The 23,334-nt window shown below is 42.5% G+C and overlaps 1 protein-coding gene across 1 annotated transcript in view; it reads right to left on the bottom strand.

Annotated features, from left to right (window-relative positions):
• LOC139072101 (dual specificity protein phosphatase 10) overlaps positions 1 to 21,759 on the bottom strand; it is a 39,520-nt gene extending 17,761 nt beyond the window's left edge. The window contains exon 1 of the mRNA XM_070555335.1: positions 21,418 to 21,759. The gene's annotated coding sequence lies outside the window, so the exon portion shown is untranslated. The remainder of the gene's footprint in view (positions 1 to 21,417) is intronic.
• Between the last annotated feature and the right edge of the window lie 1,575 nt (positions 21,760 to 23,334).

Here is a 23,334-nt window from a genome sequence, read left to right as displayed (position 1 = left end):
GCCTGGATACTGTTTTAAGTGCGGAGAAGATGGGCACATAGCTTCTAGCTGTAGCAACGAGCCAAATCCAGCACTAGTTGCAACTAAAAGACTTGCTCTTAGACAGAAGCAGCGCGAGTGGGAGATGTCAAAGCCAATTGCTCAGTCTCCTCCTTTAAACCGGTAGAAGCTCCTATCGTGGGACAGATAGGTGCTAAAGTAGAACCAAGTCCCTCTAAGGAAAGGACAGAGAGACTTTTTTGCAAGCCAGTTCATGCTCATTCAGTGCCAAAACTTCCCAAAAGATTAGTGGGTGGGCGATGCACAGCTACAGTCTCAGTTAACAGTGTTGAATGTAATTGTTTACTGGATTCAGGGTCCCAGGTAACCACCATTGCCAATTCTTTTTACCAAGAACACTTACCTGACCTCTCAATTAAACCCATCAGTAATCTGTTAGAAGTCGAGGGCGCAAACGGTCAAGCAGTTCCTTATTTAGGATACATAGAGATAAGTGTCACATTTCCAAAAGAGCTCGATCAGTCTGGACTTGAGTTACCTACCCTTGCGTTAGTGGTTCCGGATATAAGCTCAAACTCTGATACACCACTACTCATTGGCACAAACACACTCGATCCTTTGTATGAGCAATTGTCTGCCAATAACTTACCTGATTCCAAGGCACTCTCTTATGGGTACCAACACGTGCTAAAAGCCTTAGCAGTCAGAAAAAAACAAAGCAAAGATGGACGAGTTGGTGTGGTGAAGCTTCGAGGGAGAACCCAAGAAGTTCTCCCTGCAAATAAAAAACTGTTACTAGAAGGGTTTATGCAACCCAGCCAAAACAAGCATGAGCCTTATGCACTCATTGAACAACCCACCAATGGTTCTCTACCAGGGGGTATAATTGTAGACTGTTGCCTCATTTCCTTACCTTCACATGGTCCATACAAAGTACCTGTTGTACTAAGAAACGAAACTAACCATGACATCACATTACCCACTAACTGTGTGATCGCTGAGTTAGTTAAAGCCGATCGTGTTATGCCATATCCAGAACCTGACAAAAGTGATCAGAAAGTACTTGCGGCGTGTAGTTCGCAGCAACAGACTTCACCTTCAAACCCTCCTCTCAGTTTTGACTTCGGTACTTCGCCCTTGTCCGAAGAATGGAAAGGGAGGATCACCAACAAACTTAACACTTACTCCGATGTGTTTTCGCACCACGATCTTGATTTTGGTCATACACAACAGATAAGACATCACATCAACTTAAAAGACGAGACCCCATTCAAACAGAAATCTCGGCCGATCCATCCACATGATTATGAAGCCGTGAGAAAACATTTGGAAGCCCTCTTGGAAACCGGTATAATAAGAGAGTCGGAGTCTCCATTTGCCTCACCAATAGTGGTAGTTCGGAAAAAGAATGGTGAGGTACGTCTATGTATAGACTATAGAAAGCTTAATCTGCAAACCATTCGCGACGCATATGCCCTGCCTAACTTGGAGGAGTCCTTTTCTGCTCTCGCTGGATCACAGTGGTTTTCTGTGATGGACCTCAAGTCAGGTTACTATCAAATAGAGATGTGTGAAAAGGATAAACCTAAAACTGCTTTTGTTTGCCCGTTTGGGTTTTATGAATTTAACCGTATGCCACAAGGAATAACAAATGCTCCAAGCACTTTCCAACGGGTTATGGAAAAGTGTATGAAGGACATTAATCTGAAGGAAGTGTTAGTTTTCCTAGACGACTTGATCGTCTTTTCCAACTCCTTGGAAGAACACGAAACCAGACTTTCTCACGTTCTTGAACGGCTTAGAGAATACGGACTCAAGCTATCACCAGATAAGTGTCGTTTTTTCCAGACATCTGTGCGTTATCTTGGACATATAGTATCTCGAGATGGCATAAAAACCGATCCAGATAAGGTGGAAGCACTCAAAACATGGCCGAAGCCTCAGACTTTGAAGGAACTCCAATCTTTCTTAGGATTTACCGGTTATTACCGACGCTTCGTTAAAGATTACTCAAATATTGTCAAGCCACTAACATCTCTCACGGCTGGTTATCCACCCAAACGGAAAAACTTTAAAACACCACCATGTAGATCAAAGTACTTGAACCCCAAAGAACCCTTTGGGAATCGTTGGAGCCAAGACTGTGAGAAGTCCTTTCAAACTATTATTGAAAAACTTACCACTTCGCCAGTTCTTGGCTACGCTGACGCAAAACTCCCATATCTAGTACACACAGATGCTAGTACGACCGGACTCGGTGCAGCGCTATACCAAGTGCAAAACGGTGTCACACAGGTAATCGCTTATGCAAGTCGCGGTTTAAGCTCTAGTGAAACTAGGTACCCTGCGCACAAGTTGGAGTTTCTAGCCTTAAAGTGGGCCATAACAGATAAGTTTCATGACTATTTGTATGGGAACACATTCACTGTCATTACTGATAATAATCCGTTAACTTACCTCTTAACAACGGCAAAACTCGATGCAACGAGCTATCGTTGGCTAGCTGCGTTGTCCACCTATAATTTTGACATCAGATACCGTGCAGGTACACAGAACGTTGACGCGGATGGCCTGTCTAGGAGGCTGCATGATAAACCTGAAGACAACTCAAAATTCACTGAGGAATGCCAACGACTAGATGAGTTCCGATCTCATCTTTTATCCTCTGTCAAAGAAGTCGAGCTTCAACTTCAAGCCGAAGCAGTGAAGGCAACATGCCAAAAGCACATGGTCTTGGATGAGACTGATTCTCCTTGTGGTTTAGTTCAGTCACTTGCCATGTCTGCAGCGGCCATTCCAGACCTATTCCAGTTGGAAGACAATAGTGACAGTTTCTTTGCTGTGCCCAAGTATAACCATGCTGACCTTGTCTCCTTGCAGAGGAAAGATCCAACCATTGGCCGAGTCATTCAGCTGCTTATGACTGACAATAAACCGCCAACTGATACTATTGCAGAACCCCCGGTGGTTCTTAACCTTTTGAGAGAGTGGAAACGGTTTGAGTTTCAAAATGATTTACTGTACCGGAGACGCCAATTAGGACCAGAGACATCATTGCAGTTAGTCTTGCCTGATTCATTACGTTCAACAGTCATGCAAAGCCTACATGATGATATGGGGCATCTTGGGGTTGAACGTACGACAGATCTCATTCGGTCCCGTTTTTACTGGCCAAGAATGGCTAGTGATATCGAAATCAAAGTTAAAACTTGCGAAAGATGTATCCGTCGGAAGGCCCTCCCTGACAAAGCTGCTCCAATGGTGAGTATTACCACCACCAGACCTATGGAGTTAGTTTGCATGGATTTTCTCTCCATAGAACCAGACAGTAAGAACACTAAAGATGTCTTAGTGATTACAGACCATTTTACAAAGTATGCAGTGTCCATCCCAACCAAAGATCAGAAAGCCACCACCGTCGCGAAGAACCTGTGGGAACATTTTTTAGTCCACTACGGGTTTCCTGAGCGTCTTCATAGTGATCAGGGACGGGATTTCGAATCACGTACAATCAAGGAACTTTGTTCTTTACTTGGTATCCGTAAAGTCAGAACGAGCCCTTATCACCCTCGTGGCAACCCCGTTGAACGGTACAATCGTACATTACTCAGCATGTTGGGAACTTTACAAGCCACTGAGAAACATCACTGGCGCGATTTTGTAAAACCACTTACTCACTCGTACAATTGTACAAAAAATGACGTGACGGGATACTCTCCCTACGAGCTAATGTTCGGTAGGCAGCCTCGGTTGCCTATAGATATTGCCTTTGGGTTACCGCATTTGAACAAGCCCTCTATAACTCATTCTCAGTATGTTAAAGAACTGAAGAGTCATCTGGAACAGAGTTATGACATTGTCATAAAAAACTCTCAAAAAACAGCGAGGAAGAACAAAGAACGGTTCGACAGAAACATTCGTGAGTCCACACTAGGTGTGGGAGATCGTGTTTTAGTCCGAAATCTTCGCTTAAGAGAAAAGCATAAATTAGCAGACAAATGGGAGCAAACAGTGTATATAGTTCTCAAACAGATGGAAAACTTGCCAGTATACACTGTAAAACCAGAGAACGGAGAAGGACCCAACAGAACACTCCACAGAGATCTTTTACTGCCTTGTGGTTTTCTCTCTTCATTAGAAAATGAAACAGAACGCGTTACGAAACCTAGCAGACCTCATACAAGACAGAGTTCAGCCTTAGAACCTGACCCAGATGAGCCACTTGACGAAGAGGTAGATGAGTTTTATTACTCTGATCTTCCACAAGTGCTAAACCGACCATCCTATCAAATAGCGGTCACCTTGCCAAATAGGGAACTCATAGCAGATTCAGGACCGGTAAATAATATTCAACAACAAAACACACTATCCTTACACACAGGGGATCGCAAGGAACCAACCTTAGCTGGTAATGAAAATGCTGAATTGTCCTTACTTGACAAAGGCATCAACACCGAAACATTCTTACCTGACAGAATGAGTGAAACTGCGACATTCTTACCTGAAAGAGTGAAAGAAGCAGCAACATACTTACCTGAAAAAACGAAAAAAAACGAAGTATACTTACCTGACGTAGAAACGGGGGATGAAACTAACACAAACCTACCTCAATTGGATGGTGTCCTAAAGTCGCAGCAACGTGATGTAAGTTTTGAACCCATCATACACGATCAGACACATACATCTGAAAAGACCAAAGTCTTAGAGAATAGCTCATCAGCTCTGTCGGAAACAGAGAGCTCACTTCGTCCTGTCTCAGTTGAGAATCAAACCGAAACGGATGAGCATGATACTGTGCAACCAGAGATGTATGTCAGGAGATCTGAACGAAGTAGTCAGCCTCCTCAAAGACTAACTTACTCTCAATTGGGCAATCCACTAGTGACCGTAGTTAGGTCCCTTTTCCAAGGACTTAATAAAGCTTTTATTGACTCTCTTACTCAAGAAGTTGTGTACCCCGTAGAAACAATGCACAGGGACGTGCATGATATTTAATGGGGGAGGATGTAACCCAGAAGCTAGAACCTTAATGAGGTATTAACTAATTGGCTTACTAATATGATCCATCCTCAATTTAGATAAAATATAAAATATAAATTAAGGAAATTAACAATACTAATTAATAGATATCTAATTAACTAATAGATAATTTCATAATGAATTATTGGAAGGGTGAATAACTAAAATAAGGAGTTTAATATTAAACATCGGTTAAAACAAGAATCTTGAACATCACTAACAGAAACAGAAGAGGAAAGCTGTATACTATTGGTCCAGGTGGGAATCTGAAATTTCATTGGCTGAGAGAAATAAGTCCCGCCTCCGCGAAATAAAACCGTGCGACGCAGCTGAGCGAGAGGAGAGACAAACGGCTGTGCAGCACGCAGATACAGAAAGCAAAGACTGAGCGGTTAGAGAGAGAGAGAGAGAGAAAAAAAAAACAACGGTCGAGGCCGTGAAGAACCCTGATTTGGGTGCCGCATAGATAGAGGGAGAGGCGGACTTGACTCCTTCTAATAAGAGCTAGGAACTTGGAACCAACGCGGTGAGTAAAGAAAAAAGAAGAGAAAAAGCTAACGATGCAACTTAAAAAAAAAAAGGAAACTTAAATAGCTTATCAAATTAATTCCATTCTTATAGATTTGTGTGGAGACGACAGAGTGAACCAATCCTCTGTAGGAGGGAACCGTTGGAGCGCGTTGGTGAGTGAGTGAGATTAAATTCAGTAAATTATTAAATTCAAAAAGCTAATTACAGCAACCGAGGTGACAGCAGTGGGCTGCTAGACGTTAGATCCCAGGAGTTAACATCTCAAACTACCAGTTAACGGTGGTAGGGCATATAGGAGTTAACGGCTCAAACCGCCAGTTAACGGCGGTAGGGCATATGGGATTCCCAGGAGTTAACGGCTCAAACCGCCAGTTAATGGTGGTACGGCCTAGATGTACAAGGTCCTCAGGGGCGTTATAGCTAACGCCATAGAATTAGCAATGCGTCCCTTAACCAAACATTTAATAATAAAAAAAAAGATAAATAAAAATAAATAAAAGCTAACTGATTAGGGAGGAATTATTTTACAAAGGTGGACCAAAGGACCAGAATTTATATTTTGTTGAATTTTGTTATAGAACATTTTATTTATTTATTTATTTATTTATTTATTTATTTATTGTGTTACAGATATACAAGGTGTCACAATGCTGTATAGAAACACAACTAAATGTATCCTTGTTGTCATGAATGTATTTCTTGTTGAATAGTGTAGAGTAATAGAATCTAACTGAGCCTATTGAGCTGAACAATTGTTGTCATATGTAATTATATTTCCAGAGCTACTGAGAATTATTTTAATAGACAATCAAATTGATGTTATGTTAGTTGAACTGTGAACCCAAACATGATTGGCTATGCCAATAGAGTGAAGCATTTGTTAAGTCTGTAAGACTTTATGCTGTGATGTGACGAGAAGGGTCGATGCCAACTCGCTAACAGTCCTGTTGTTTACAGGCTGGGTTTTTTTTTTTCCTTGGGTTTGATCCCGACTCCTATGATCACTCACTTGGAACGAGAACTGGATTTCTTCCTGACGAGGGAGATGGCGAGCCTTAACCACTGAACGAACCAGGACATCTCAAGTAACTGAAGAGCAGACTGCTCTCTTCTGTGAACAATCTCAACGGTGTGGTAGGAAAAAATCGCACCACCGGACTCTGACTTTCACCCCAAGCGTGGGGATTTGACTTGACGCCGGCTGACTTGTGACTCATATGATCAAATCTCATACCGACCATTTTACTATTGTCGATTGTTTTCATCTGTTTTTATGTGTTATCTTTATGTGTTATATCTCCCATTATTATTAAAATTTAGTATATAAACCGTTTCATGCTATACCCGTGACTCCAGTCATTCTTAAACAACCTCCAATTCTCCCCGAACCTAATTATTGGCCCATTTGTTTATTTTTCTTTTAATTATCTTATTGTATCCTGTAATCCGGTTACATCTACATCCACGCACAGTCTGGAGACGGTATCCTCATCGCTTTTGTTTTTTTTCCCTTTATCAGCCTTGCCTGTGGTGAAGGGGGTGGGGGTTACATTGACCCAGTTTTATCATGGTGGAAGTCGCAATCACTCTGATCACTTTGCTTTCACAAACAGAGTGTGTGACAGCGAGTGCAGACTGGCCAGTGGCATCTTTACTCAGTTACAACAAAAACTACAGAGAAAAGGTACAAAATACACAATATACCATAATAATTTCATTTTTGAATGTTTAAATGGTATTTTACTGCAAAGAAACACCACCTAGTAGAAGATACTTTTTCTTCCCATCAGAGGTTACTGTTGTTCTTTTTTCTCCGGTCATTTAGCCTTTTATACGAGCAAGAGCCATTGATTCAGAAGTTAATGGGAAATATGTCTATCCATCCATCCATCCATCCATCCATTGTCTGAACCCACTTTGTCCACGTAGGGTCGCGCGCGCGGGGGGGGGGGGGGGCGCCAGCGGTCAATCAGTCGGGGTACACCCTGGACAGAGAGCCAGTCATCGCAGGAAATGTGTCTAATTAACTGTTAAATAACTAGAATCCCTTGAGTTGGTTTATCCCAGTTAATCAGTCAAACATATTAAAGAAGAATGTGATTGAACTCTGTCAGATGTCCTGCTGCTTGCTCTTGTTGGGAAATGTTGCTCTCGTGATCTGAAAACCATTGCTTTGGTTAGGGAGTTAGCATTTTTTAAATTTAATGTCTAGTTGCTAAGCCAACTACCAGGCTGCCTCAAAGGTGATGGCCACTTTAAAAAAAGTGCCATGCCTGAGCCTATGTAGGAGAAACACAACAGAACTTTTTTTTAAAACTTTTATCTAAATCTTTAACATTGTTGTTAGTAACTGTTGAAGAAGTTTACTTTTCCTGTTGGCATCATGGCGGAGCTTGGAAGTACCAGTAAGAGAGTAATGTCATTGGAGGTGGAGCAAAGAGCTAAAACCGTAGTGAACATCGGCGCAGCCTACACTAGTTTGAGGGAGCTAAAGGAGGCAACAAAATCCCGAACTGATGATGACCTGGCTTTGTTGCTACTGGACCTGTAAGTAGGGACAGTAATAGCTCAGGAGGTAGAGCGCATTGTCCAGTAATCGGAAGGTTGCAGGTTTGATCCTGGCTCTGACCAGAGAATGCTGGCAAGACACTTAACCCGCCCTGCCTGCTGGTGGTGGTCGCTGGGAGCGGTGGCGCCAGTGTTCATCCTCTGTCAGTGCGCCTCAGCGTGTGAATGGGTGAATGACTGATTGTGTTGTGAAGGGCCTTGAGGGGTTGTAGAGCAGATGCTATACAAATACAGGTCATTTACCATAATAATACTTTTTGTCCAATAGTGTGGATCTTTTAACTTTGTGGTTTATTTTAGTGTTAGTTGGCTCATGTTAGTGTTAGCTTGTTGTTAGCGCTAGCTACAGAAGGCTGCAGCAGGGTTGTCTACGACAGTTGGGATTCCACTTTCAACCAGTAGGGCGGAGGACAGGAAACTGCTCAGTGTTACTTTAACGTAGAGCAACAGACTGGCTCAGAGCTGACTCTGAGATAACTAAAAATAAAAACCCTTACATCAATTTTATGGCCAAAATCAATGTTATTGACTCAGGGCCATTGGATAATCTATAACGGCATCCCTTTGTAGAGACCTGCAGCATAACAATCCATAATAGAAACAGATGCTGCATCAAATATCTGCAAGTCATATTATGTTGCATTTGTCAAAGCTAATTTTATATTAAACTGTTATAAGCTCTGTTAGGAGATATCTTTGAGTCCGAAAGACTGAAAAAAGGATCCATGATGAGGTTTAAGGACCTTACGACATTACGTCATCTTCCTCTGAGTGACTTTAAAATCAGGGGAGAGGATTTAACTATTCCAACCACCTTAACACTCAGTTTAGAGTAAAGGAAACACTTTCCAGTGAAAAACTGTACAGCGATCCATCAAGGTGCTTGTTGGAGCCGTGCTTTATGCAGGGCGCTGTGCTGCCAGTGTTTTTCAGACATGCTGTTGAGGCGGCTGCTGTTTTCAGAGAGCAGATGGTTGCCTGAAAGTTTAAGATTGATGGCGATCTCTCCACTCCCTCCATCGACCCAAAATTTTACGCAGCTACTTTGTCAAAAGGCGCCTGACAACCAAACGCCCACACAATGCGGTGGACATCACTAGGTAGTTACGTGAAGAGTCTCAACTGCTGCTTTCAAATGATGTGGAAAGGAGGATCTGTTCTTTTTCGGTGCGGGAAAAAAGTGATTCAGCAGAAAGAGAAGAGCTGCTGTGTGACTGTAGCATCAGTGGTGGATCTACAGGTTTTGTTGCATTGGGTTGGGGGACGGAGCTTATTATCACAGGAAACGTTTACTTTTAAACTTTATTTGTGAAACAACCCTTAAAGTAACAAAGTTCGAAGGTCCTCAAAATTTGTGACTAATGACAAGGTGCACTTTTCCAAAAACACCTTTAAAATATCGTCCATGAATATTTTATTCTACTTTAAATCTGTCAGTCTTTTTAAATGACGCTAGCATGATATTTACATTAAATATGAATATTTTGGGTATTCAAATCCTTTAAAACATGACTGTCATGGTCTGTGTCTGTGTTTCTTTGTGTTCCTCTCGTGTCCCCTGGTCTTCAGCCCTCCAGATATTCCCTCTCAGGTCCTGTGTTCCTTCAGTCTCCCCATAATTTCCATAGGTCTATTATTCCAGTTTTGTGTGTGCTGTGTGTGTGTTTATGTCGTCCTCCAGCTAGGTGTGTGTGTGTGTGTGTGTGTGTGTGTGTGTGTGTGTGTGTGTGTTTATGTCCTCCTCCAGCTAGGTGTGTGTGTGTGTGTGTGTTTATGTCCTCCTCCAGCTAGGTGTGTGTGTGTGTGTGTGTCCTTTCCCAGTTAGGTCTGGTGTCCTCTCCTGCTCCTCCTCCCTGATTAGTTGTCACTTTCACCTGGTTCTCTCCCCTCACACCTGCAGCTCATCATCCTCCCATTATGCCCCAGTGTATTTAAGCCCTGTCTTGTCTCAGTGTCTTGTCGGTCCATTGTTGTTTGTATTTCTGTCAGCGTTTGTTCGTGCTCTGTCTGAGCCTTTTTTGGTCTCCAGGTTTTTGGTGCTCTAAGAGAGCTTTGGGTGTCCTGTGCTCCAGGACGTTTGGACTTTAGGCTCACTGCCTTAGATTTAGTTTTTGTTCTTCCAAAATAAAGGGATTTTACTTTACCAACTTCTGTCTCGAGTCATCCTGGTTAAATCTGCATATTTGGGTCCCAAACATCCCCACAACGTGACAATGACACATGCACCGAGTTTGGATCCTCCAAATATCTGCTGCAACAATTTACAAATTAATATTTTCCACTTGTAAAACTATTGCGGCTTAAAATGAGTGCTTTTGCTGGCTGATACCACCCTTCCAATATGGCAGACCTGTTGACATTTTACAAACCTTTATTGTAGGGTTGAAATATTTATGACAATGCTGGAAACTGTTGCGGCCAGTGACATTTCCTGGTCCTGTTGGAAACTCGTGAAGGGTCTGCATGGATTCTTAATCAGGTTGTTAAAGATCGACATTCCTTAAAGATGCCAGAGATTATTGACATTGTAGAAAATGTACAGAGATTAATTAATAAGCCTACAAACAGGGATGGGGTCTGGCCCCAAGTGGAGGAGTTTAAGTATCTTGGGGTCTTGTTACTGTCTTTCTTTTCCAGGATTTTATTTTTGTAAACTGAAAAATATTTAAAAATATATACTTTCTTTATTTGGGGGGGGGGGGGGGGGATTTCATTGATCTCAAAATATGTCAAGTGTCAAGATTTTATTTTAAATAAAAAAATTTCTATTTACCTCTGAATTTGGCAAAAAATATGGAAAAATATTCTGAGCATTATAAACAAGTAAAATAAAATTATAAAACTTGTGCAAATACAAGCGCTTGTGATCAAATATGCTGCAGAAGGTTCTTATATATTCATTATCTAATAAAAAAAACGTCCCCCCCCCCCCCCCACCAGCCAAAAATATAAACATTTTGTCCATATTATATTTACTATTGTGTATTAGTGATGCCTTATATTGTAAAACACAATGTTTTGGAATAATTAGAAGTGAAAAGCTCTAAAACTAAATTTCAAAACAAAATTATAACACACACACACACACACACACACGCACGCACGCATGCACACACTTGAATTTATAGCATAATCAAGAAAAACCATCAATGTGCTCCATTTGTTTTCATACAGCAGCCGTTCGCAGCCGTGTGCAAAGATGTTAGGCCCATTGAACAGATTAAATCCAGAGACATAAAGCTGAGTTTGATCATTTTCTGCCCATAATGGGACAAAACGAGGCATCCACTAAAGGAAATGTTTTTCTCATGAATAAATGAAGGGGAAAACAAGAGCGTGGCAGATGTTGATAGTAGAATACAAAATGATTCACAAACCATCAAAGAGTCAGAAAATGATCCAGCTTGTTGGTATTCAAACCCCCCAGTTTGCATCATTTGCCTTTTAAACATTACTGAGCCAAATGAACATTAGCTCTGTTGTTTTGCTCACCAGTGAAAACACACTTGGCTGCTCATCAAAGCTGTGTGAGAAGGTGAGCACCTAACACACAAAAGAGGTTCAGGAGTTAACGTGTGACTGCAGCAGAGTGGGGAGGCAGCTGAAGGTTAACCTCAGTCTACACACTAGAGGTGGGAAAAATGATCGATTCTAAGATGCATCGCGATTCAGCCGTGCATGATTCCGCATCGATGCAGCAACGTGACATAATGAGATTCTCTCCCTATGTCTATGTCGGGGGTCGGCAACCGCGGCTCTGCATCCATCTGATGCGGCTCTCTGTGCTTGTAAAATAATGAATGGATATTTAAATAAAAAGCTTTATATTTCACTGCATTAATTTTACATCTGTAAGCCAATTCTAAATGTAAAGATTGTCTGCGTAAACCTGAACAGGTCCAACCCGGTCTTACTGTGAGACCGGGTAGACGCGTCACGCTTGTGCGTAATCATATCGGCGCTTTCTGAGCTGACGAGGATGTGAGATTCTGGGATTCTCCTCAGACAGGCTCCTGGATGTGTCGCCACATTGGAGACAGGAACAAGCACTATTCAGCCAAAGTTTCATAATCAGGGAACATTTTCTAAGCGACAAGTCTCGCTTCAGTCGGAGGAATCTGCATGCGCCCTGGTTCTGCGACGTGCTCCAAGCCCCTCTCCACATCTTCAGCTCACTGTGCGCCGTACGTACGCACTGACAGCGAACTGCGCTGAGCTCCATGTCCAGCAGATGGGAATCAAGTGATTTAGCTACATCTGCGATGTGCGAAACGAGTAAAGTGTCAGTTCGTCTGCATGCGTCGGGGTCTTTCTATTCTTTCTCCGTCAAAATAAATAGTCAAATACGGGAACTATCTGGTCAACACAACACAAGCCCAGCTTTTAACTGTTTTGTTTTCTTGTGAAAATAGATAAAATTAAACTTGATTAACACCAGAGCCAGACGCACTGCACCGTTATCTCCGTTAGGGAAAAACAAAATGATCGGATCCTTTTCTGACCTTCCCCACCTACAAAGTTTAATTACAACAATCAAACGTGACAGAGCCTGGATTTGTATTCTGAACAGTCTAAACATGTTTTAAAAAGAAACGTATGACAAAAGTGGCACCTGCTCAGTAAAACCACCAACAGGGTGAAAAATATCTAAATATTGTAGGCAGAGACGGGCTACAACTTCTGGATCCACTTTATATAAATCGTTTTATTGATTATCTTCTTATGAAAGATAACTTTGACGTACACGAGCGACCGACCGGTACCGGCTGAGGGTAGGCCCCGCCCACAACGCCGCGGCTGCTGCAGTGTTTTCTTTACTGTGGGAAATGGGTAATAATGGCTCTTTGATGGGAACAGGTTGCCGACCCCTGGTCTATGTCTATGCGAGGACAATAAAGTTTTGAGGTTTTACAATTACTTCTGGGGGCAGAGTTGCAATGACATGCGCACTGCGTTGTCCTAGAAGCAATTGGACAGGGATACAGGGCCAACATTACCAGTAATCAAAGATGTACCCGTTACATTTAAATCGGATGTCTGGGCTAATTTCAGTTTTGGGATCCTGGATGTGAAAGAATCCCTTAACACAGTATTTGTTTACTATTTTTAAGTTCAGTAATATTCTATCTTAAAGCTGCTCTACCGAAAACATTATTTCTTATATTATTTAAGTAATTATAGGCAGCACACTTTAAACATTATTGCTCACTATAGTGAATAGATGAATGTTCTGTTTTTCAGGGATTTCGAAATCAAAAAGAAATTGAAAACTATTCTTCTGCTTTTATTAAGTACAGGGTATCTGCAGGTTTACGGGAGCCAAATTTAAGACTTTTTAAGACCTTTTTTAAGGCCACTTTGACCAAATTTAAGCTAATTTTTAAATTAAGTTTAAGCTATAATTTCCAGCTATTGCCTGGAACCGGTGCTAACCACGTCGCGAACGTGGGGTTAGCCATCCAGTTACCATTAAACCAACACATTCTCACACCCAAGGCATCAAAATATGACGCGTGTGACCAAGTGTCAATATATGACGATTCGGGACGCCCCAGCGCGTCAGGAGACGACGATCAGGGACACGCTGGGTCACGTGGCTCTGCTGGCATCACTGTTTGACGCGCGCAGTCACATGGGCATTATTCGACTATTTAACCTTCCCCTCACCCCAATCCTAACCTTAAGGTCCATAAACTGTGACCTTAACAGGGGATCTGCAGGTTTAAGGGAGTCAAATTTAAGACCTTTTTTAAGGTCACTTTGACCAAATTAAAGCTATTTTTAAAATGTAATTTAAACTATAATTTCCAGCTATTGCCTGGAACAGGTGCTAACCACGTCGCGAACGTGGAACCATCCAGTTACTATTAAACTTGCACTTCCCTATGGCGCAAGCTCCCACTAGCTTAACCAGCTAATGTGCTCTTAAAATAGCCCCCTTTCACAACCAACTGAATGTGTACGGTTCCGCTTACGCCAATATCGTACAAAAAAATGCTGAAGACTAACTGGAAATTCACGAAAATTTTACAGAAATAAAAGAATCTTGTTTATTGGGTCTTTGGTAATTTAAGACCTTTGGAAACTGTATTTAAGGATTATTTGTCATTTTTAAGGATTTTTAAGGCCTTAAATTTGGAAAAGCAAATTTAAGACTTTTTAAGACTTTTTAAGGACCCGCAGATACCCTGAAGTAATGAAAATTTTTGTGTGAAGAATCGTGATGCATTTCAGACTCAAATTGAATCGTTAGGCAGATAATCGGAATCGGATCGAATCGTGAGGCAGGTAGAGATGCACACCACTACTACACACACACACACACACACACACACACACACACACACACACACACACACACACACACACACACACATACAAACACATATACATATATAGCTCAGTCTGTTGCAGTCGTGTCCTTGGGCAAGACACTTCAAACTCCTGTTGGTTGTGGTCAGTGGTGTCAGTGAACTGCAGCCTTGCCTGTTTCAGCGTACCCCAGGGCAGCTGTGGCTACATTGTAGTTTATCGTCACCAGTGTGTGAAAGGATGAATGATTCGCTGTAGTGTAAAGTTATTTGAAATTGTCTGACTAAGAAAGATGCTGTTCAAGTGCAGGTAATAAATCTACAAAACAACAGCAAAAGTGTGCAAGGTCACAAAATGCAAGATCACGCGTGATTTGATGAGTTCACATGATTACAAGCAAGGAGAAAGACTGCAGCACGTGTCCAAAATGGTCAATAGTTTGTTTTCTGTTTTGTTTTCCTCGGCTTTGGATGTTTCTCAAGTAACAATGCACTTTTACTTTTTTTATAAATCTTCCAGATGCACACTGCTTTTGTGTTTAACCCTCTGGAGGCAGGCGTTGCAGAATTGCAATGTTAAAACCTACCTACCTGGTTACTCCACATACGTATTTCATGAGTATTTTTTAACTCAGAGGTACCCCAGAAGGACTTAGTTGTTTGTCCTTTTATCAATACTTATTTTGAGCCTGAGAGGGTTAATTTCATGTCTGGCCGAATCAGAACTACTGAGCTTGACGTTTTCTGGAAGTGTAGCCTGTAAAAAAATAAGACCTGAAGTGTAAATTTAGCGGAGTGACACACTGCCACACCTCTGTTGCGTGTCTAAAACGTGACTATTTCTGGTCATTGGAAACACAATAGTCAACGGAGGCTAATTGCTGCGTGTTACGTTTCACAGATGTTATGCAGCGCTTATGTTTCTGGTGGAAAGATCTAAGTGCCATCCATTATCTGTAAGGTAATATTGTTCATACATTTTCTACAGAAACTCTTGTATACAGTATAACCTGAATTATCATTTAAAGGTGTGGAACACTCGTTTAATATAAACATCTGCAGTGGTCTCTAGTAGGAATGAATGCCTTGTAAGTCTGGAGATCAAAGCCACAGTGCACTAGTTTCAGGAACTTGAGGTGAGACATATCAGAGGAGAGCTTCAGACAGCTGGATTTGGAGTCTTATTTCCTGAGATGCTAATGTTAGCTTCTGCTTGCTGAGACGTTCTCTGCTGTTTTCTGGACGCTAAACCAACAACAGCCTTCCCTGAGCCAAGATAGGTGAGTCCATGAATGTTAAGTGACAGTGTGACATAGATCTGTCAAAAATTTCAAATCCTAGAAATTCACCATCTATCTTCTATCAGTAGCTAATGCAGTAGATAGGTGTAGGAGACTATTTTCATGTTTAGCCTGCATAAAAAACTCAGAATGTTTGTTCAGTGTTCCACACCTTTCAGTAGAACAGGGTTAGCAAAAAAGAAAGGCCTTAAAAGAACAGAAGATAAATTTAAACCCAATGACTCAAATTGTAAGGCTGAGGTCAGATTTTATCTTGTGGAGTCACTTAGAACAAAGGAGGTGAGTGAAAACTCAGCCGAGTGAGCTAACCTCTGACTCAGACAACTAAATTAAACTGTCTGGCTTTAGCGTCAGGATGCAAGAAGCATTAACGACCCAAAAGGTTTTTCAGCTGCTATTTTCACATCACATCGCCTCTAAACCCCGTGTGCCCCACTGCTGCTTGATTTAGACCAATGCTGATCCTCTGAAAAGGCAAACAGGAACTTCCTGTTAACGCATCTTAACCTTTCGCTACATTTGCCTTTCGCTGCAATCTGTCTCATCAAGGCTCACACCATGACAGACAAGTAAGAGGAAGTCAAATAATTACATCACTTAATTTCAGCAGTCAGCAGTCAGGGAGTGATGAGAGCTTTGGAACAAACAGACCAATCAGGGAGCTGCATGGAAGCAAACATTTAGCCATTTTTTCTCCTCTCCTCTGGTTTGACCAAACAGGAAGCATGGAATCAGAACATCAGATAGGACTGGTACCGCTCTGCTGACTTGTTTTAACCCTCTCAGGCTCAAAATAAGTTTTGATAAAAGGACGAACAACTACTCTAAGTCCTTCAGGGGTACTTCTGAGTTAAAAAATGCTCATGAAATACATATGTGGAGTAACCAGGTAGGTAGGTTTTAACTGTTGCAAATTTGCAACGCCTGCCTCCAGAGGGTTAATGCCTCGGGTATTAGCCCAGCCAGAATAACGTAGCAGCTTATGCTAAAAGGACAAATCAGGATTGGGATCTCTCTGAAGTTTCAACAGAAAGTTAGAAGACAAAAAAAATCTAAAAATAGAAAACTCAGAATAGAAGCTGAGAAAGGCAGTATGAAAAGAGAGTTTGTGATAGTCTGGGATGTGAGTCTACTGACAGGTAAAGATAAAAGGTTGAGTAGATGTTAAAGGGGCCATATCGTGGAAAATCCACTTTTTACCATGCAATATTGCTAGTTCCTCATGAAATAAAAAACCCAAACCCGTTACTTGCATTCATGCATTTTCCTGTTTTCAGCTGCAAATTTTAAGTTTTACTTTGAAAATCCTGTAAAGCATCAGCGGAAACAAATGGCGTCATCAGGTCCTGCTTCTCTCCTGGAAGATACTCTCTGATCTGAAGCCTGCCTTCCCTGGCCAGTATAGGATATGTGTCTAAGGTGACTTTTGCTTTGTAGCAGACTTGGTAGTCCAGTGGTTAGAGTGCCAAGGCAGCCACTTTAACCACTAGACTACCAAGGCCAACACAACAGGATGGCCTAAGACGCCGTTGTAAGTGTGTTTTGTTGGAGGTGGCACTTCACTGAAACAAACCGTTTTATTTCTGGAATAAATTCAGGCTGGTTGGGTGGTTTGGGCATCTGGTCAGGATGCCTCCTGGACACCTCCCTGGGGAGGTGTTTCGGGCATGTCCTGCCGGCAGGAGGCCCCCAGGTCGACCCAGGACACGTTGGAGAGGTTACATCTCCAATCTGGTCCAGGAACACCTTGGGGTCCTGCCGGAGGAGCTGGTGGAGAAGGCCGGGGAGAGGACGGTCTGGAGCTCCCTAGTTGGGATGCTGCCCCCACGACCCGGACCCGGATAAGTGGAGGAAGACGACGACGACAAAATTCAGGCTGACAAAAATAACATGTATAAATGACATCTCAATAGTGTCATTGCTAATATTTTATCATATATTGTGCCTACCTTTGCTCTTAAAGGTTTAAAATACCATGATCTGGAACCTTTAAAGGTGCATTATGTAGAAATGAAGTAAAAATGACATCCTGCGGTAAAAATCTGGTTACCGCAACCACTTTAAACAATTCTGGAGCTTTCAGCCAGCCGTTGTCAAATTACAATTGTTGGTGCTGCAGGATTAGCTCACAGGAGACACGGCAACCCCACACTCACTGACGGCAAACAGTCGTTACTTTACGTCCCTCCTTCTTTTGTTTTGAAAGGAGAAAAACTGACAATCCCTGCAGCCAGCTGTATATGAAATATGTTTCAGTATAACCTTCCTTCCGAAATTATTGAAACATTACTCACTGTAAAATTCTCACTATATTCTTACATACTGCACCTTTAAATAATCATGACCCAAACAAATGTCAGCCAGAAATGGTGGTACATTGCAGAATAAAAACCTCTGCCTCTGTTTGTCACGTTGAGAGGATGGTTTGGACCCAAAAAGCAGTAACCCAGGATGACACGAGGCAGAAGTGGATATGAAGTAAAAATCCTTTTATTTTAGGAGGCTGGGCATAAATCCAAAGGCAAACGCTGGCAAAAGGCAAAACAGAAGCTCTTTCATGAGCAAGCTCAGGCGAACACTCGAGACGGACAAAACAACACTGACAACGACAATGGACCGACAAGACATTGAGACAAGACAGGGCTTAAATACACTGGGGCATGATGGGAGGCAGATGAGCTGCAGGTGTGTGGGGAGAGGACCAGGTGAAAGCAATACTTAATCAGGGAGGGAACTCACATGACCTAAGAAAAAACCTAAAAACAAGAAAAGCAACCACATAACTAATATTCTAATGGGAAGGAGAACTACAAAGACTGGTGGGACAAAACATATGAAAGAGACTAATAAAATGAAAAGCTGAAACTATAAACACTGCAGAGGGATGACTGGCTGCAGAGGGGTGACTGGAGAAGACTAAAGGAACACAGGACCTGAGAGAAATATTTGGAAGGCTGAAGACCAGGGGACAAATGAGGAACACAAAGAGACACATAAATGAGACGTAGACAAAGGACACATGAGGGCGCTATGAAACACAAAAGGAGAACCTGGAGTGGGAACTGGAGGGGCTGGGGAACAAAGGGACAAAGAACATGACACTGTTTGTCTGCATCAATCTGAAGCAGCTTTAAGGTGAACTTTTAAATTTAGCTCCAGACTTTAGGAACCTTCAGAACAAACATGTCTGTTGCCTTGGTAAATAGAGACATTCCCATTCGACAAGGAACTACAAAATAAGTCAACACTAACATCTGCTAGTTGTACGATAGCAACGCTCTCTTTGAGCTAGGTCACCTTGATTCTTATCCTGAGAGCTAAAGAAAACAACTACAGAGCATCCTGCAGTTCTCGCCTGCAGCGTCAATACTTACAACTATTTAATGACTTTAACATTATTAACGCCGAGCTTCAGACAGATAATTACAATGTCAAATTAGTGGTTGATTTTATCGCTGTGATTCCTGGGAGATTATTTCCCACCTTAAGCAGGGATTTTAGTTTAAAATTAGTTTCGTTATCAAAAGTATTTCTGTGACACGAAGACACAAAAATGAACTTTTTGCTGATTTCAGGAGCTTGTATCTTTACAAGTACAACACAGCTAAAAGTTTCTCTTCAGAAATAATTCAATTCAAATAATCTGATTTTAATCCATTTCCTGCAGGCAGTGATTCAACCTACCTGCCTGTTTGTCATTCACACCCTCCTGCAGCAGTGGGGCTGCAGTGACTGGTTATGCTTCAGCGGCAGCTAAGATTAAAAACAGAGTTTTCAGCTCATCGTGCTCATGGCACATCTTCTCAACATATTTTCTCTCCAATGCATTCTTGGAATTAAGTTTTAGATGAAAACTTTCACTTTGACTCAACGATGACATTAAACCTTTAGTCAAGGAAAGTCAAAACCTTTAGCCCCTGATGAAAAGGTTCACTGTGACATCATGAGGCTCTGCACAAACACTTAAATGCTATTTAAATAAGAGCTACAAGTCAAATAGAACCACTAATTCATAGTTTCTACTGCATGTGTAGTTCTGAGGGCTGAGCGACTTTTCATTTACCCTGTAAAGGGTCATTTTAGCATATCTGGCTCCAGAAAATAATTTAAAAATATGAAAAATTTACATCATATGCCTAATAGATGTTTTTGTTATTTGCCTCTTGTATTTATTTATCTGTCTCTTTATTTGGTAGAAAATGTGTTTATCTCGTCCATACCTAATTCTAACTGTTTTCTAGGAGGCAAATGGATTTTTGTTGACACCATTTACATAAAAAGGATTTTCACTTATGTAGAGCGACCCTTCTTACAGCATTTGGATCCTCCTGTAAAACTTTCTAGATCCGCCCACTCAAAAGCAATTAAATTTAAATCAGATTCAAATATTGACAAATTTAGAAGTTGTAGTTTGAGAAAACGTCTGAAAGCTCCTGAATGTCTGATTCACACTATCAATTCCAAATACTGGAGGACATACGTCTACAGAGCAGTATAGATAGAATAAAATAAGTATTGATTTCTGAACAGTGTGACATGGAACCCTAGAGCACGAGTACGGGATAGAAGCCTTGATTATTTAGCTGCATCAATCATCTCACCACATCTGGACAACTTGTGTTAGAACATAACTTAAAATTTCACCAAGCCTTAGAGATCTGGGCAATGTATTTTATTCTATCTTCCTTCTTTGTAGCAGATGCAAAAGAGTCAGCTTTGTTCACGTTGCATCGTCAACGGAAACGTTCCTTTGCTTTTACGTAAGCACTGAGTCAACCCTGTGGTGTGTAACGCAGCTCCAGAGCAGGCTGCTGAATGATGACTCTCCCTGGGATAATCAATGGAAGTGATCCTGTCACATTAAAGCCCAATATACCTAAAATGCTGCCTGGATGAAAATTGCATGTGAAACGCTTTAACCCCCCCCCCAACACACGCACACACACACACACACACACACACACACACACACACACACACACACACACACACACACACACACACACACACACACACACACACACACACCTGGCCTTACTGCAGTGATTCCCCTGTTTGTTTCACAGCAGCATGCTGCTTGTTTCACAGAAGTCTCTTTGCTCATTTAGGGGCAAAATAGCCAATGTTCTAAAGAACGATAAGTTCTGTTTACCTTTGCTCAAATAAACAGCAGCGTCCCATGATGCTCCTCTCCAGTCACCAGCCCCACATTGTTCCATTCTACCTGCATGGTGTTGCTTATGGGGCTTTTCTGTAGGTCAATGATGGAAAATCTATCCAACCCTGCATAATGCAGAGTCACTAGGTGGCGCACTGCTTATTTTTCCGTATTTGTGAATTTAATGGCATCTTCGCAGTCTGAACCTTGAACATGAGCTGATGGGAGGCCTGTTCTCTGATCGGATCTGAATATTTCCTGGTACTGATTTATTATTCTGCACCATCACGTGACAGCAGGTTTTTATCTATAGAAATGGTAACAGCGAATAATAACAACCTCTCTGAATACCAAAATAAAAGCCTAGCATCCGTGAATGCGGAATGTGTGTGTGTGTGTGTGTGTGTGTGGGGGGGGGGGGGGGGGGGTATTTTTCCTGATTAACACTATTGAAGCTGCATTATCCTGCTGACTGAGGGGGACCAATATGTCAGCCAAAGCCACGGAACTGAGAGGAAACATGACTTACATCTGGAACGGCGGTGGTGTGTTCATCATGTGTGCGCAGCGGAATGACACATCCTCCTGTCTGTTGTGACCCGAACCGATGGGTAGAAGGATCCAGACGTGGAGAACCTTGGTCCCTGCATGTAGCCTTCAAGAGAAACGCGAGCTCAATGGAAGGAAGCCCGCGCGCACTGGACGCGGCACCGCTCAGCGGGACTCGGGACTGAGGAGCAGACAGAGGCGAATGTCGTCGGGAGAGGAGTGTGTGGCTCACTCAGCTGTTGTGACGTCCGAGCGCGTGTCATACCGCGAACTGCGCTGCGTGTGTGTGAGAATGGGGAGGCGAGGGAGGAGGAGAGGCCTCTATTGTCTCTGCTATGGATGACATCATCCTCACGGCCGGCTCTAGGTAATTTGGTGCCCATGGCGAGACTGCCCATATGCCCCCCCCCCCCGTGACTGCCCCCCACCCAAACCCAAGTCCCCCCACCCAAACCCAAGTCCACCCACCCACCACACATTGGAAAAAGCAACTCCACAGTTATTCCTTAGTTACAAATTTTTTATTTTAAATATTCACACAGCAACTCTTTAAAGTCAACAGCCTGAAGAATAAATGTAAGCTTGAAAGATAAGTAACCTGAGAATATTACAATAACCAACAACTCAAATGTCACTGGGGGGGGGGGGGGGGGATGCAAAATCAAAAGCAGCATTAAACTGTGCAATCAAAAGCAAAACTCAAATATCAGTGTCATCATAAAGAAAGTTCTACTTTCCATTTTGTTCAACTGCTGTGGCCAGTCAGCAGGATCCATGGGGCCAGCAGCTCATACATGTTCACAGACATCTGTTGAAGCTGATGATGATGTCTCTTCAGGCTGTTGGATTGGAGCACTAAGTCTGCTGGTGTTGGGTTCTTCTGTGAGAAAATAACACACACACACACACACACACACACACACACACACACACACACACACACACACACACACACACACACACACACACACACACACACACACACACACACACACACACACACACACACACACACACACATTTGCCTTCCCCTGAGCCCATGCAGATTGGCCGTGCTCGGCTTTCTCCGGCGGAGAGGCAGCGCTGTATGGAAGCCCGTTGCTGCCTATACTGCGGTTCCCTCGATCATTTCATTGTAGCCTGCCAGCTCTGCCCAAAAGAGTTTGCTCGTCAGTAAAAGTGGGGGTACTGACGGGTGACCTAAACAAAAGAAATCATCGCCTCACGCTTTCCGGCACCATCCAAATTAATAGTCTTCAGGTCCAAACTAGCGCCCTCATAGATTCTGGTTCAGAGCAAAATTGAATTAGTGCGGGTTTTGTTCAACAACATTGCATTCCCATCCTAGAGCTCGATTATCCGGTGCAGGTTTCTGCATTAGATGGTTGTTCTCTTACTACCATCACCCATCAGACCGAAACAGTTAACCTTGTAGTTTCTGGTAACCACTGTGAAAAAATTACATTTTTAGTTTTTCCTGTCAATGATTCACCTGTAGTTTTAGGTTACCCATGGTTGTCCCAGCACAACCCCTCCATCAATTGGTCCCAGGCCCGTGTGGAGTCTTGGAGCCCTACCTGCATTCGCGAATGCCTCCATTCTGCCGTTCCCAGTCAGGGTTCCTCCGTCCCAGAACCTTATGAGCCCACTGATCTCACTAACGTCCCCACAGAATACCATGATCTTCACAGGGTTTTTAGTAAGGAGCGTGCCCTCTCCCTTCCGCCTCATCGACTCTATGGCTGTTCCATAGTCCTTCTCCCAGGGGCCCCTCTTCCCTCCGGTCGTCTTTTTAGCCTCTCAAGACAAGAACATGAGACTATGGAGACATACATTAACGATTCATTAAAGGCAGGCATCATCCGACACTCCACTTCCCCCATGGGAGCATGCTTCT

The sequence above is a fragment of the Nothobranchius furzeri genome, chromosome 10 (genome assembly GCF_043380555.1).
Source record: "Nothobranchius furzeri strain GRZ-AD chromosome 10, NfurGRZ-RIMD1, whole genome shotgun sequence".
NCBI lineage: Eukaryota > Metazoa > Chordata > Actinopteri > Cyprinodontiformes > Nothobranchiidae > Nothobranchius > Nothobranchius furzeri.
This window is presented reverse-complemented; position numbering and strand designations above follow the sequence as displayed.